The 15,919-nt window shown below is 31.1% G+C and overlaps 1 long non-coding RNA gene across 1 annotated transcript; it reads left to right on the top strand.

Annotated features, from left to right (window-relative positions):
• The first annotated feature begins 14,300 nt into the window (after window positions 1–14,300).
• LOC146902289 (uncharacterized) lies at window positions 14,301–15,288 on the top strand. Its single transcript, XR_015022213.1, has 2 exons — window positions 14,301–14,671; window positions 14,765–15,288. It is a non-coding gene; the product is annotated as an uncharacterized LOC146902289 (long non-coding RNA).
• Window positions 15,289–15,919: the final 631 nt, after the last annotated feature.

Raw genomic sequence — 15,919 nt, 5'->3', positions numbered from 1 at the left:
TGCTTTTGGATCTCTCTCTGTTTTTTTTTTAATAATAAAGATATCAAATTTGGACTTTGAGGTCCATTATTTATTTATTTTCATTATTTTATTACATTTGTTTCTTTTTCGTTATTATTATTTGTTTTTTTCCTTCAGGTTAGAACCATGGGTGTATAGGCGTCATAGCCCACCGAATAAGGGTCCCTCCGTTACGTTGAAAATTGTCGTTTACACTTTGCACAAAATTAAGAAATATAGTGAAATGATAAATTTAACCCCAATTTTCATCGGCAATTAACAACCGTCGGTTAAAATTCATCGACAATTAACTGTGGATGAGGTTATGGTGTTTCCTAGACTCCTTTGACGTGGGAACATCAATTTTCAATTACGTTAGTTTTGTTTATTTCTTTGGAGAATTTTTAGCCCAATATTTTATATGTGCATCTTTTCGACTATGTGCTCATTTTAAAGACATCTTTTGGAAGTCAATTTGCATTTGCACCTTGATTCTTTAGCTTCAATTTACAACTAGACCTTTTACCCGTGCTCCTCATGGGTCTAATGTAAAAGACTCAAAATAAATTAATAAATATCTAACATGTACTTGATTTTAGTTTCAACAATTTTGAAATGAGATTTTATTTGCAAAGATATGCAATAAATTAAAATAGCCCAAAATTATTCTACAAAGATAAAATTATGCTCATTTAGGCAGCGGTACCACAATTATAAACTAAATCGCACAATTACTTATAACATAACAAATTGGATTATATATATAATATTCTTGTACTTTATATAATTCGGTTGCTACTTTTTTCTTGCAAGTGAAATACTTTTATACTTGAACGACAAAAAGTTTCAAATTGTACATAATGGTCTTCATGTCTTTGTTTTTGTTGCCAAAATTGTATATCATACTACAACATTTTTGGCTTTAGGCAACCAAACTTGAGCCAACGGCTGAATAAGCGTGGCCTAAAGGGGTAATGGCAACAGATTTTTAACCAATGACAAGTTTCTACTTTTCCCAACGGCAACCAAACTTGAGCCCACCGAATTAGGCCACGATTCTGTAAGCATGGAATTAGCGTAACCGTTGCCTATTTTTTATAGGCAACGATTTTCACTCGTTGGTTTTCGAACCTTGGTAAAAAAAGCGTGGCTTTTTATTATATAATAATAGGCAATGAGTAAAAAGGCGTCGCCTGTAGCCTTTCTGACCACAGTTATAAAATATTTATATGCCACAGTTAGAAAGCGTTGCTTATAATATTGGAGAACCTTGAGCTTAAGTATTTCTCAGAACCAGCAAATTAACTCTATTTTAATCTGTAGATTTCTTTTCATATTTTATAATAGCCTATGAAAGGATGAGCACACACATACTCTTTTTTCTCTTTTTATTGTGTTAGCGTGTGTAAATTATAAAAAATAATTTTTTTTAAAAATTTTGATTTGCTTAAAAGTAGTATAGATATTTGTGACTTTAAAAATTTAACAAATATATTGTTACAATAGAAAAATTTATTTAAAAGAATGAAAAAGTCCGCCAGTCCACTTTTTTTTTTAAATTTTGATTTTAATTTAAATTTTATGTATAGATGTTCTTGACTTTTAAATATTAACAAACCATGTTTATATATTTTTTTACTAAAGAAACTATATTGACCTTCTTACAAGCAATATACTCACTCCGTTTCACAACGAGTGTCACTTTTGTAAAAAAATTGTTTCAAAATGAATGTCACTTTACATTCAATACAAGTTTAATTTTTTTCTTTCAACTTTACCCACAATAAATACTCCAACTTTTCTCTCACAATTTTCAATGCAACTTTAAGTTTGTCTTTTTTTTTATGAAGTAAGGGCAGTTTAGTAAAAGTGTTATGTCTAATGATTATTTCATTCTATTTCTTAATCTTTGTGTCAAAACCTTAAACGACACTCATTGTGAAACGGAGGGAGTATTAAACTACCGTAATTCGCTCTTTTTATCACGCTAAAGTGTGTGTAATTTAATATGTTTTTTTGTATAATTTTTATTACTATTTTTAAATTTTTAAATAGGGTTAATAGTGTTTTATCCCCCCGTAATATATGACACTTTTGAGTTTGACCACTGTAATTTTTTTTTTAAAATTCGGTACTTGTAAAAAAAAATTGTTTCAAAATACCCCCTAGACCATCTCACTCTGCATTTTTGCCGATGCGGCACGCCGAGTCACCTTTTTCGATGAAACATATGAACAATTCATTGTTTGGTTTTTCGAGTAGCTTAGATGCGGTTAACGGGGGACAATGATTAAAAAATCATTGGAATCTTTGAAAGTTAGATCGTTTAACTTATCGACGTCTTGATTCTTAAGTATTGCACCGAAAAAGAAAAATTTCAGTGTGACTCTTAGTGTATCTTGTGGGAATTAATTGTATATTGTTTGTAGAATTCTTTTGATGTAATGATCACAATGTGTATATGAATCAAATTTCAAGATTTAAGTAATGAATATATTATATTATTGATTTTACAAGAATTTTCTATAATTCATATTATATTTAATTTAATATAATAATTCCAAAGAAAATTGGAAATTTTTGTTTTTGTTGCCCAAGATAAAGGCAACGGTTCATTGAACGTAGTCTTTAAAAACCGTGGCCATCAACTGATTTGGTCAGCCGTGGCAAAAAGAATAGACAACGGTTCCAAGGGCGCTGCCAAAATTCAACCGTGGCCACAAACACAGACTAAAACCGTAGCTTATTGATGCCTTTCAACCACGGATTTTTCTTTCCGTTGCTGGAAGTACAAAAACCGTGGTGTGTACCTTTAGGCAACGGCCGTATATACCACACCGCAACCTAAAGGTTTAGGCAACGGATTTAGTACCTTTAACCACGGATTTGTGTCGTTGTCTAAAGCAAAAAATGGTGTAGTGTCATGAGAATGAATTAGCTAATATGTTTCTAAAGTTGTTAGTATATCATGAGAATGAATTAACGTATTGCTAGATATTATTACAAAATAAAATTGTTAACTTACATGTCGCTAGAATTAACATATTGTTTAGAAATTAACGGTACACTCCTTCAAAAATCCAAGTATGTATTGAGATTATCTTTAAAAAAATGGGAATATTTAAAAAATCATTTTGAATTTGGAGTCTTCATAGTCAAAAGATTTCACTATTAACTGTAATTTTAAAAACACTATAAGCAAAACAATAGAGTTTAAGCTCACAACAACAAATCTATATTTCATGTCATAAAAAAATAGGTTGTTGTACTTGTAAATGCTTTTTGCAACAAAGGAAAGTTTGAAACATCGAAATATTTGTTTTCTATGTTCAATTGGAATGAAATTTTATTTTAGTTGTTATCAATTACGAGTTACATTTAAATGCTTTTTGCAACAAAGGAAAGTTTGAAACATCGAAATATTTGTTTTCTATGTTCAATTGGAATGAAATTTTATTTTAGTTGTTATCAATTACGAGTTACATTACAACATTTTATAGTTTTTTTTTGAGAGAACAACATTTTATAGTTGTAGTGCATTTTATATTGTTAGATTATTTTTTAATGAAAGTTCGAGCATTGTGATAATTTGGGTAAAAAAGATATTTTGAAATAATTTTATTTTATTTTACATATTTTCATAATTTGCGGAGGATTTCTTACTAAAAAAAATAAAATAAATACAATTTGTGGGGTTTTGAAACCCCGCAAAATAACTCCCTCATTTTGGGGGCCAAACTTATTTTCTAAAATTATATTTCAGTTGCCTACGTATTTTCTAGAGCACTTAATTATATATGTACATCGTAATTACTTTTCAAACACATATCCAACACTTTATTTGTTTTTTTATCTCTTTTTTTAATCACATCATCAACCTATCACTTCTATATATCATTTTACTCTCTTTATTTCTTTATCTCTTTAGTGGTAGATTGAATATTTAATGTTTATGAATTGTTTTCCTATTTTCTAAGATTTCCAACAAAGAACTTGATATGAATCTCAATCATGTTCAAGTGCCAAACCACTAATACCCTTCCACTATGAAGAGGCAATAGTTTGAACTAGCTAGAACGATACTCAAATAAGCAACTTAGAATATCCATAACGGTGGGTGCTTCACCTATTTAGCATTGAGTTGAATAGGCATCACCGTTGTAGAGTTAAAAAATGTTAGTACATAGAAGAGTGAATATGGAATCACCCATAGGTAGGGATGGCAATTGGACCAAGACCCGATGGGCACTCGTAAAATACCCGCAATGGGTAGTAAAACCTCACTTTTATGGGTATGGGATTGGGTCCGGGTAATTACCAAAGCAAATTTAGATGGGTATGGGTGCGGGTAAGGGCCTTTGTACTACCTAGCCCCGCAATCCGCATACACATATTTATATAATATAATAAATATTTTATTTATTTTTGGTGTATAATTATTTAATTTATTTAGCTATTTAAACATAAACCTAAACCTAAAAACTAATATGATAATCGTTTCATCCTTACCTTTATAAGCTCACAAGCTACAAATTTATAATTTAAATCAATTTGATGTTTATTTTAGCATGCACTTTTTTATATGTATTTTGAATGTTTTTATTTTAATTTTCGAGGAATATTTTGGATGTTTTTTATTTGGCTAAATACTACGATTTCTACTATTTGTGATGTTTTTTATTGTCTTTTTATAATTAAAGTGCGAGTAATGGGTACGGGTATGAGCACTTAGATGCCCATAGGGCATGGAGAAGGACACTAAAGTTGTTACCCACGAGGGTACGGGCTCGGGTACGAGCATTTTTTACAAATGCGAGGTATGGGGAAAGGTACTATAGTACCCTACCCATTGGGTACCCATTGCCGTCCCTCGCCCACGTGGTTCCACTTAATAAATCTTATTAAAATAAATTAATTTTATTGAAAAATAATGACATAGATTTATTTTTAGGTATCTTTTTTTTTTTTTTGAGGTTTTGATTTTAACCAAGGGTTATTATTAAGTGGTAACATAATCTTATTTATAAAATAAGTCATGTGTATATACGATATCTATTTAATCATCTAAAATATGGAGCTTCATTGTAGACGCTCTTAGACAATAACTCATCAACCATGACGGATCTGGACTAATTTTTTAGAAGGTGCTAAATATTCATCACATGTATATATATAAGCGTTTTCATGAGTAAATACAAATTGTAATCTAGTGAAGACGGTTGTGGTGCTTATTTATTGCCTTAAGGTCAATGGTTTGTTTGAATCCTTGCATACACTTTTTTTGAATAAAAATAACACATGAGAAACCTATGAAATATTATGTCTAATATAGTATTAACCATTTGCATTTAATATTTCACAATTTCCCCGAAAGTATATTACATTATTATAAACATTCGGAAAGTTACAATAATATATAAGTTTAATTATTTGGATTTTCTAAAATTATTTAAAGTGCATTTAACGGGTAAAATATATTGTTATATTTTTTTCAAAGTGTATTATAGTTGTCATTAAATTTTAGAAAATGAAATTCAATAGTATTTACATTTTTTTCTGTATTTGGATGATGTAGTTTTGAATAAAATTTATTTAATTATATTATATGTTTTAAAAATAATATACTTTATTTTTGGATCACAATGGACGTGACAAAGCTTTCTCTTAGAAAAGTTAACGTTGCTTTAAATTTATGATCGAATTTAAATCTAAGATATTTTATAAGTTGAATGAGATCCGAACCATCTTATTCAAACATTCTTGGATTTACACTCGCTCAATTTAGGGTATGACTACTTGCACCCCCAAATAATTTCACACATTTTTATGGGGTCTAAGAAAGGGAAGCTTCATTTTCGAGAAAATGTTTCTATATACCTCCTCCGGTCACATTTATAAGCAACTTTTGCTTTTTACATTCATTAAATAAGTGATGTATTTGGACTATATTATATTCAAGATACATCACTTATTTAATGAATGTAAAAAAGCAAAAGTTGCTTATAAATGTGACTAGGAGGGAGTATGTAAAGTTTCTAAACTTGTACTTCAAGGGGCACAAGTTAGCATTTGATTTTTTATTTTTTTAACTTCAAGACTTTATTTAACGGTAAAAAGACAAATCTTGAATTCGAAGTTTCGATTCAAGTTCAGCTATTGCCTTTGGAGGGCGGTAAATACTAATATATTTGTAGATGTTCTTTGAGTCTTAAGGTGTTATATATCTTAGACTGAGATATCATTCCCCCGCCTTAAATTTTTTATATAAAAAATAATTAAACTTTGTTAGAACTTGAATGCATGAGTTCTAAGTGTATGTATGATTTCACTTTTGGAGGAATCAAAATTGATTTTAAAGGTGGAGAATTTTATTTATAGAATTGATTCTACTTCAAGCTTATAGTTTTTGATAATAGAATTGATTTTTGCACTCAAATTTATTGTTTAGCTCATTTTTACAAAAATGTATCAAATCATAAATCACTTAAGTCCAACTCAATTTTAATCAAAATTAATTTTACATATACAATTCATTCAAAATAATTTGTTCTCATTGCAAAAGGAAAATGCTTCTTGCTACAAAATGTCATTCCACGAAGTACAAAATTAACCGTCATTCACTTTTTAATTAAAGAACACGTATACACTGGTATATACCAAAACTCCATTGCAAAACCAAACATAAAATAAGACAATACGTACATTTAAGATGTGCCTAGTACAATACAATGTCAGAATTTTCTTTTTGAAGATTAGTAGTAAGAGAAATTTAATATGGTCGCGAGACCAAACAAATAGTGTTTACACACACATAAACAAATATTTTTTTAATAATGAAAAGAAAATTGATAACAAAATAATTAAATATTTTAAAGATAATATCTTCGTGAGTGTGTCCAAAGGCTATTTATTTGGTCTTGTGCCATGGAAGAATAGCTCTAGTAGTAAATGAATTTCCAAACACCGTAATTGATTGTTGCATAATTTAGAGAATCAAAAAGGTTGATTGGGTAATCGGAGAAGGGGGAAAGACAAAGTCGTGGGTTAAATCACATTGACAAACTTTATTTCATCGTGTCGGGCATGTGTGTTTGGTAGATGGTGTCAGTGATACACTGACAAAATAGTACTACTGTACATACATTTCCATGCAATTGTCGCGAAACTTACACACGTGCTGCTGTGACTCCTAACGTTTCTTCTATGCTGGACAAAACAAAACCCAGAATGGTGCTGGTGTTGCCCAATTCAAACTAAGAGCGAAGTAATTGTGTTTTGTTTTTGTTATTCCTTTTCACATTAGCATGCTTTAAACCCATCTTACAGTAGTACTTAGTTTTCTAAATTTCCTTATGGTCCGTTTGGTTCGAGAGTTTTGAAGGGGAGGGGAGGGGAGATTTTTAACTTGAAGTGTTTGATTCAATTTTTAGAAGGGGAGGAGAGGGGAGGGAAGGGGAGGCAAATTTTATTCTTACTGTAAAATTATCCTTAGATTAATTTAAAATTTCAATATTATCCTTATAACAATATTATTATTATTATTAGGTTATATTATCCTTGAAACAACTTTTACTATTATTAGGTTATAAGTTATATTATCTTGTAACAACTTTTATTATTATTAGGTTATATTATTCTTGTAACAATTTTTATTCCATATTATTAACAATTTTTCTTTGTAACAACTTTTACTACTACTTATAACAACCCTATTACTAATTCATTATTTCATCGTCTACATCGTGTTGTTATCGATTTCATCGTTATTGTTTCGTTACTTTATTATCCTTGTTTAATTAAGTTTAAGGGTAAAACGGTAAAATAATTTTAAAATCCCTCCCCTCCCCTTGCGAACCAAACACATTTTTAATTAAAATATCTCTCGGTCCCCTCCCCTCCGTTAAAATCCCTCCCCTCCCCTCCCCTCCTAATTATCCTTAGATTAATCTTTTTCGGATTACTATATGAACCTATAATGTACAAGATTGACACATGGTAATTTGTGATTGGAAAATGCTAGACTTAGCGAAACGGTATTCATGAATGAATTCACGAGTGAGTTGGCAAAACTATTTCCTTTAGATTTTACAATTATTTGAGCACCGTTTTAAAAAAAGAAAAAAATCAAAGCAAGACCACCAATGAATACCGGAAAGAAACGAGTTTAATTGGTCGCTACCGCTTCGGAATTCTTTTCTCGAGATATATAGCATCGATGTTTGTAATTTCATCAATATATTCTCTCAAAACAAAGAATTAACTAAGAGAAGTTACATAAATTTAACTATATCTCTCCATCATATCACTCTCCCGATCATCCATTTGTGATGCCATTCGCCCCTTGACGGGGTCGGCCTTAAGATTTTTGATGCCATAAACGAATTAATAATGTTGTGCCACTTTAAATTATTGAATGTTTTTTCTTCTTGCAAAATTAATTCATAATTAAGGTTCTCTAAAAATATTTTTTCAATAGAATTAACCAAAACGAGTTAAAAAAACAAATATAACAACTAAGCAAACATAATACCCCTAAAAAAAGTTTTCTTGGATTCTTTGCCCCTCCCACACATCCTTAGGGGCAACCCCTCGCTTCTTGAACTCATGTACTAGGAAGTTGAATCGTGCATGAACCATGTCCATGCCATCCACTTCCCGGTAAGTGTCTTCGGGGCCAACACCTATTAACTCCACCATCGGCTCGACCCCCTCATCCGATCCGACCAATTTCTCATCTTGGTCCAACAGACAACCCTCGATGGGTACATAGCCGACATAACACGTCATCCAATGTCGATGTCATCTTCCCAACATAAAGATGGAAGTTGGATATCTCCTAATTGTGTCACCTCTTAGAGAAAGAGGACATCATGTCGTGGTTAATCGGTGCATAGCTCGCATCGGGAAGGTTCTCCATGGTTGACCTACCTCGCATGCTTATGCCAACTCGAGGCAGTCATGCCCATCCTATTACCTTCAACACAGTTGGGTTGTGCCTCTATATCTAGAATAAATCAAAATACAAAGAAAAATTAAAATGTTGAACAAAATTACGACCTAAATCAAAATTTAGCAACCGGGTCTCGTTTTGGATTGCATAAGTCGAAATGTTGAAAAACACGATTCATATTCTAAAATCTAAACACAACCAGTATCCAAAGAAAAATCAAATAAACAACCAAATGTTTGAGAAAGTTCAAACTGACATCTTGTTTAGTGGTGGAAAGGTCACAAAAGCGATGAATTCGAGCAACTTGACTTAAAATATGGCACAACGTAGAAAATTCGTTTTTTAGGGGGTGTTTGGGAGTATTTTTATTTTAGTTAAAAATACAAAAACAGAGAAATGATGGAAGGAGATTGGGCGAGTTGGCATGGTTAGGATTCTATAATCCAAAACATGTTTTTAAGTTTCGGATTATAAAATAAAATAATGGGGAAATGGAGGGTGTGCGAGAAGCATGAAGGTGTGATGAGAAATTATCAAAGTTCAACTCAAATCGAGCATCTAAGGTCCAAGTGTAATACAGATTGGTCTGCTTGTGGAGGCATGCTTATTTGTGATTTTATCCTCATCCTTTGATTCTCTCTAACCCCCCAAAGTCTCCCTTTTTATTTGCTTTAATTTGACCCTCATCTAGATTTTGAAATTTGGACGGCATTTGTCCAGATTATACACTCCGAATGATTAAGAGAAGCACATCATTCAGGAAAAGAAAATAAATTAACCATGGTTGAACCGTAGTAGCAAAATACATTTTTAGTTGAATTCATGTAAAGGGTTGTAAATTTAACAAAACTCATAATCGTCCCTCGTATCTATTGAAAGGCTAAATATAAGAAATCAAGATACAAGGGTTACAAAGGCTGTAAGATGATATGGTAATTAAAGACTATTGCGTTCGGCAGATAGTAAGAAAACATGCACCTGTTAACCAACGTCTAAAAATACCCTATAAATTAATACAACCAGTATAAAATGCAACAAAACCTTGTATAAAGAATATCTCCAATTAGTATGACTTCACTGGTGACACTATACCAAACCAACGTGAAACTGAAGTCAAAACATTTCCACTTTTATGATTGATGATTATTGAGTTCTTCACGGTCTTAAACAATCTAGAGACTTTGTTCTAATCTTAAAAATTAGGTTCATAATAAAAAAGCATAAAAAACTCAAAAAGAGTCAATCTTTATTTAAATCGCAAATAATACCAAAAACTTAGAAATAACATCAATAATATCAAAGAGTCATCCATATAAATAACATAAAAAAAGCCGTGTTTTAATCAATAACATCAAAATACAACTTCAAGTTAATATCAACCTTATAGCTATTGAAAAAATGCATCATTCTGACATTTTTTTAAACCATTTCATCAATCAAGTCTTCATATTGTACCGTCTTCAAAAGATCTTTCTCAACCTTTCTTGTAACATGATAGACCGCATGTAAGACTTCAACAACTTCAATTTTGAAAACTTCTTTCTGCAGAAGTAAGCAAGCTTGTCACATGAATAATAACCATTAAAATTACATATGCAATAATTGTATTAGAAACACAATCTAAGCCTTTCAAAAATCTTAATACATCAATGAGTCTTATTTTTTTCTCCCGACAACATTTCTCTTTAGTAACCTTAACTCCACAAAGAATTCATTCCCATCGATATCGGATTGCTCATTGTGTTTTGTTTGAAATCAAGTGTGAGTGATAATGTCTCACGTCGACTAAAAATGGAGCAATCGTTGGATATATAAGAGAAGAGACCCATAAACCCATTGCCTTAAGGTTTTGGGTAAGAGTGTGGTGTCTCTCTCTTAGCGGGTCCTAGACGTTTAGCTTATTGCCGCTCCAAACGCTCCCGGACTCCCAAACAACCGGGTATCGGAGCCTGGTTAGGCTTCTTTGGGGAACTGGTATCGAGTCCGGTTAGGCTTGTTGGGGGAGTGGGAGCGGGATCCTAGTGTGGATCGGCCTAGTAGTGATGCGGATGAGTCACACTTGAGGGGAAGATTGTTGGAAATCAAGTGTGAGTGATAATGTCCCACATCAACTAGAAATGGAGCGAACATTGGATATATAAGAGAGGAGACCCATAAAATCATTGCCTTAAGGTTTTGGGTAAGAGTGTGGTGTCACTATCTTAGCGAGGTCTTAGACGTTTAACCCATTGCCGCTCCCCGGACTCACCGGCATGTTTCAATGTTTTTTCGAATGACCACAACAAGACATCAAAGTTGCACCGTCCAATGATTGTAACTAATGAGCAATGGGGTAATCAAATTCTCATCAAACTATTTTTGTCTTCGAATTATAAGCCTTTGAGGAACCAATGCATTATTAAAACCGGTTTCCCTATTATAATCCAATGCATTAGTAACCATAACCCCTTAATTATTTCCACAACATCATCAATAAGCATATCCTTTGATTGTAAAAACTCACCAACCAAATTAATCGCGGATAATATTTCAAACCATATAATTATATTCATTAAAAACTCGGAATCACCAAGCTCGTTTGTTGTCAAGGATTTAACTTCACTTCTTATTTTAGAATCAAGATCATTTCCCAACACTTTAATTAAAAATTCTGTTAAATATGACATTTGAGCTTTATAGCTTTGACACTATCTACACGATTCTCTCATCGAATCGATGACAATGATTTTGAAGTCAACCCTTTTACATTATCTTTCAAAATTTTCCATCTTTTAGAAGAAGCTGGAAAAAAAATTGTATAGATGCAATGAACAACTTCAAAAAATCTCTAGCTTTAATACAAGATTTAGCCATATCACACAATGTCAAATTAAGACTATAAAAACCACAAGATTGTCTATAAAAGTGAAAAAAGAAATAGTGAAGATATGTTACACAATTTTTAAAAAAATAAATAAAAAGTTAATATTAAAAAATATGAAGACTGATTATTTAATCATTTAATATTACAAAAATTAATTTAGATAATCCACTATTCAATACAATCCAACTAAAAAATTAGTGGCTTTATTCAAACTAGTCCAATTATGTAATATGTGGTTATTCTATCTCACCCAAATCGAAATAGATTTAGATTTTGAGTTTGACCAAATTCAACTCAAACTAACCTAATTTAAAACATGGCTTAAGCTATGAAAATGAATGAATAGTGCTATGACAAACTTATATATAGTGCTGTTTTTTTTTCTATTTCTTTTTGAAATAATTTGTGTTGTATTTTTTACCAACTTAAGTGGTCTTGAGACCGGTCGGTGCGGTGACGGATCCGAAATTTTAATAAGTGGGGTCAAGTTATATCATAAAAATTTATATAAAACTTTATTCACGCGCAAGCGTGCGAAAATTATACAAGTTATATTTATAATTACCTTAAAATGTTGATTTGTTAAAAATATTTGTCCATTTCTAAACAGTATAAAAAATATAACCATAATTAATTTTTTCACCACCAACGTAGCGTCGGTCACAACCTTTTTCAACAAATATAAGAATAATTTATATTATAATAGTAGTTTTATGGTCTTGTCAACGATATGCTCTAAGATAATTGGTTAAAGAATTCATAAAAGAAAATATTATCTAAAAAATAAGCGTTATTTGTACCGATATAATAATTATAACAACTTTTTATAAAAAAATTACTTCTTTTGATTTATTAACTAGTGCTCTTAGAACACTCATTAGAAACCTTCTTAGTTTTATAATTTTTTGTAGTGTAATAAATTATTAAAGAGGGTCAAACTAAATATATATCTAATTTTAGGTTAAAAATACAATACACGAAGTGGAGGCAAGTGGGGTCGGCTTGACCCCATTGCCCCAACATTGTATCCGTGCACGGGTCGGTGTTCTATAAAACCAAGGTTGACCTTTTTTCTTGAACTTGTCTCTTTTAGCATTCAAAAAGCTAAAAATTTATGCAAAATTTTTGTTATATTGTTTGTGTCAATAAACATGGTTTGTTGCAATTTGAAAGTGAGAAATACACCTATAATCATAATCAAAAGTAAAATTTTATAAAAAATATCATTTGTAATTTATGCATATTAGCGCAATAAAAATGGGATATATACATATTTGTAATTTATGCATATTAGCGCAATAAAAATGGGATATATACATGCTCGTAGTGCTCATCCGAAAGCTTGTTTTTTTGTCAAGTGACATAGTGATTAGAATTCACATTTTTCAAGATGACAAGGTGAATAAGTGGAGTTTTTGGGGTTCGAACCCCAACCCCCGCATATAACAACGCATGTCCCCGCCAACCGAGTTTTACTCACGGGACGTACGAAAGCTTGTTTGATATAATATAAATATATAATTATGCATTAGCAAAAAAATAAATAAACCACCAATCAAAACCATATTTAATTGTTAAAAAAAAACTACATTTAATTGATTAAAAAAAACCCAAATTTAATTATAAAATTTTGCTTTTGACACAAACAATATCAAATATCAATATGATAGTTTTAAAACATGTCAAAATGAGTTGGTGGACTAGATACTATTTTGCACACCAAAGGATAAAACTTTCTACATTTATTTACGTATTATTTGTATGATACTTCACTGAAAACATGTATTTTTATTGTTATAACAAACTTCAAAAAAACCATAGATTTGATGAAGTCATAAGTAGTTAGATTAAAAATCATACGAAAAACACATAAAGTTGATGTTTTTAATTTGTAGATTAGTTGATTTTTTTCTTTCTCATAAAACCTAACCATGAACACTCTAGCTGTCATGCTCTAATTAGTCAATCACACTTATGGTTAATATTAGATCAAATTAATCAATCAATCAATCATTCATTTGCTTTAACAATTTGTTTATTTATATTTATTAGCTGGCTGATGAAATTGAACAGTGAGGTAAACTTGGCGAGTAGCGCGCGTGGAATGCAGACTTTTCGTTGGAACAACTGGACAGATCTGAAGGTGGGCCCACAATGTGCCCCCTAAATGTAACATTCACCATTAGATCCGGAAAGATGCATCATAGCCGCACAAAATATTACACCAATAAAAATAAAAACATTACATAAAATTGCTAATTATTATTAATATTAAATATTATATTATAGGTGTCTAATATCCAATGGATGAATAAAACAAGTCAGCTTTTTAATTAGGGTTCGAGAAAAGCGGGGTTCAGTAATCTCTTTTCTTAGGCCCAATATTCTTCTAGGGATTGGTGGAAAAAATAATTAAATTATAATGAAAAAATAATAATTAAAACCCTAAATTCTCTTATAAATACCACACCTCCTCCCCCTATACCTACAACAACATCTTTAATTCTTAGCCTCTTTTATTCTTTGCATCTTGGTCTTGGGTTAGGGTTCTGATTTTCTTATGATGAATCTTCCATTTCCATGACCTTGATTCAATTTTCTTTGTCTTCCAAAAAAATTATACATACAAATATATGTGATCATATGGTCCTCTTTGTATTCTTCCACAGCTTTCTTGAACTGCATCCAGATCGAGTTCCTTTGCATTGTCATGGCCATTGTTTTGCGGTTCAATAAAGCTGTGGGAAGATACAGATAGGGTCAACTACAAATGAACAAGTGGTTCTTCTCTATAGCTAGCTATTATTTGTCCTTTTTATTTCCTCTGTGTGTGTGTGGCTATATATGGGATATGCTTGGTGCTGTTTAATTTCCCTTTTTATCTTATTTGACATGATTTTAATCACTGACTTTTGATATATTATATGTCTGATCAAAATTTTCAAATGCAGTCAACAGATCAATGAAATCAATAGGCAGATTCAAGATGATGACAGTGATATGATGATGATGATGATGATGATGATTCAATAATCAATTGGCCTCTTTTTCTGGACTGAAAATGATTCAGACTTTGATCTGATCCAAAATCAAGGCAATTTAATTTCAACTCACAATTATGGACAATTATGGTTGATACTGAATTACTAGTTATTTTGCAGCAAATTTTCTCAAATTTTATTTTTTAAATCGGGTATCGTCTGCGAACAAAGACTGTTTCTCTTGTCCTAAGTGTGACCACAATAAATCTCTCACTCTCTCTCAGATCTTGTAATTTGTTTGAAGGTTGTAATATTGTTTTGCCTTTGATTTGGTCTACTTTTCCTTATTTTTTTTTATATTTAATTCAGCAATTTCAAGCAAAGCTTGAATGGAATGGGTAACATATAATTGGAGATGGTGGTTGTTAGTTGTGACGATTCATAGCTATTTTGATCTGATGATAATATATAATTTTGTGATCTTGCTATGGCTAGTCATGTCCATGCTGAATACAATAATTTTTAATAATTAATAATTTGATATTTAGCTTCTTCTGCGGTCTCCATCCCTATTTTCGTAGCCACAAATGCAGGCAAAGTTTATACATCTTACAATGGATCAATGGTCGTCATTTAATATAGATTAAGAAAATGTCTCAAACTGAATTCATTAAAAATCATTGATCTGTACTTTTGTACTGTATTAGTCGGCAAAATTACAGATAATTAAGTAAATATAATAAACATTCTAGCCTGCAGATTCAGCACAACCTAGCATTACTTTGTATTGATCTATTAATTAGTCACGATTCCTTGACTGTGTTACTTATATTTTATTTGCAAGATAGGAACAATTATGCTGTTCTTCTTATCTTATAATCTTAATTTAATTACAAAAAAATAAAATGCTATGGTTTTTAAGTGCAGTCTAGAACTGCAACTGAATAAATTAATCAATTATATGTCTTTGTAGCAGCATCACAACCACAATTGTTCGAATACATTTTGTTTGCATTTTGCTGAAATATAATACTTTGCAATGTATCTAGATTCATCCTCATCCTAGCTAGCTCTAGATCAAGATATTTTTTAATTATGAAGGGTAAACTCTACACTACAAGTCAC

This window comes from Medicago sativa, chromosome 8 (assembly GCF_051527215.1).
Source record: "Medicago sativa cultivar Bolivia chromosome 8, Bolivia_mono, whole genome shotgun sequence".
NCBI lineage: Eukaryota > Viridiplantae > Streptophyta > Magnoliopsida > Fabales > Fabaceae > Medicago > Medicago sativa.
This window is presented reverse-complemented; position numbering and strand designations above follow the sequence as displayed.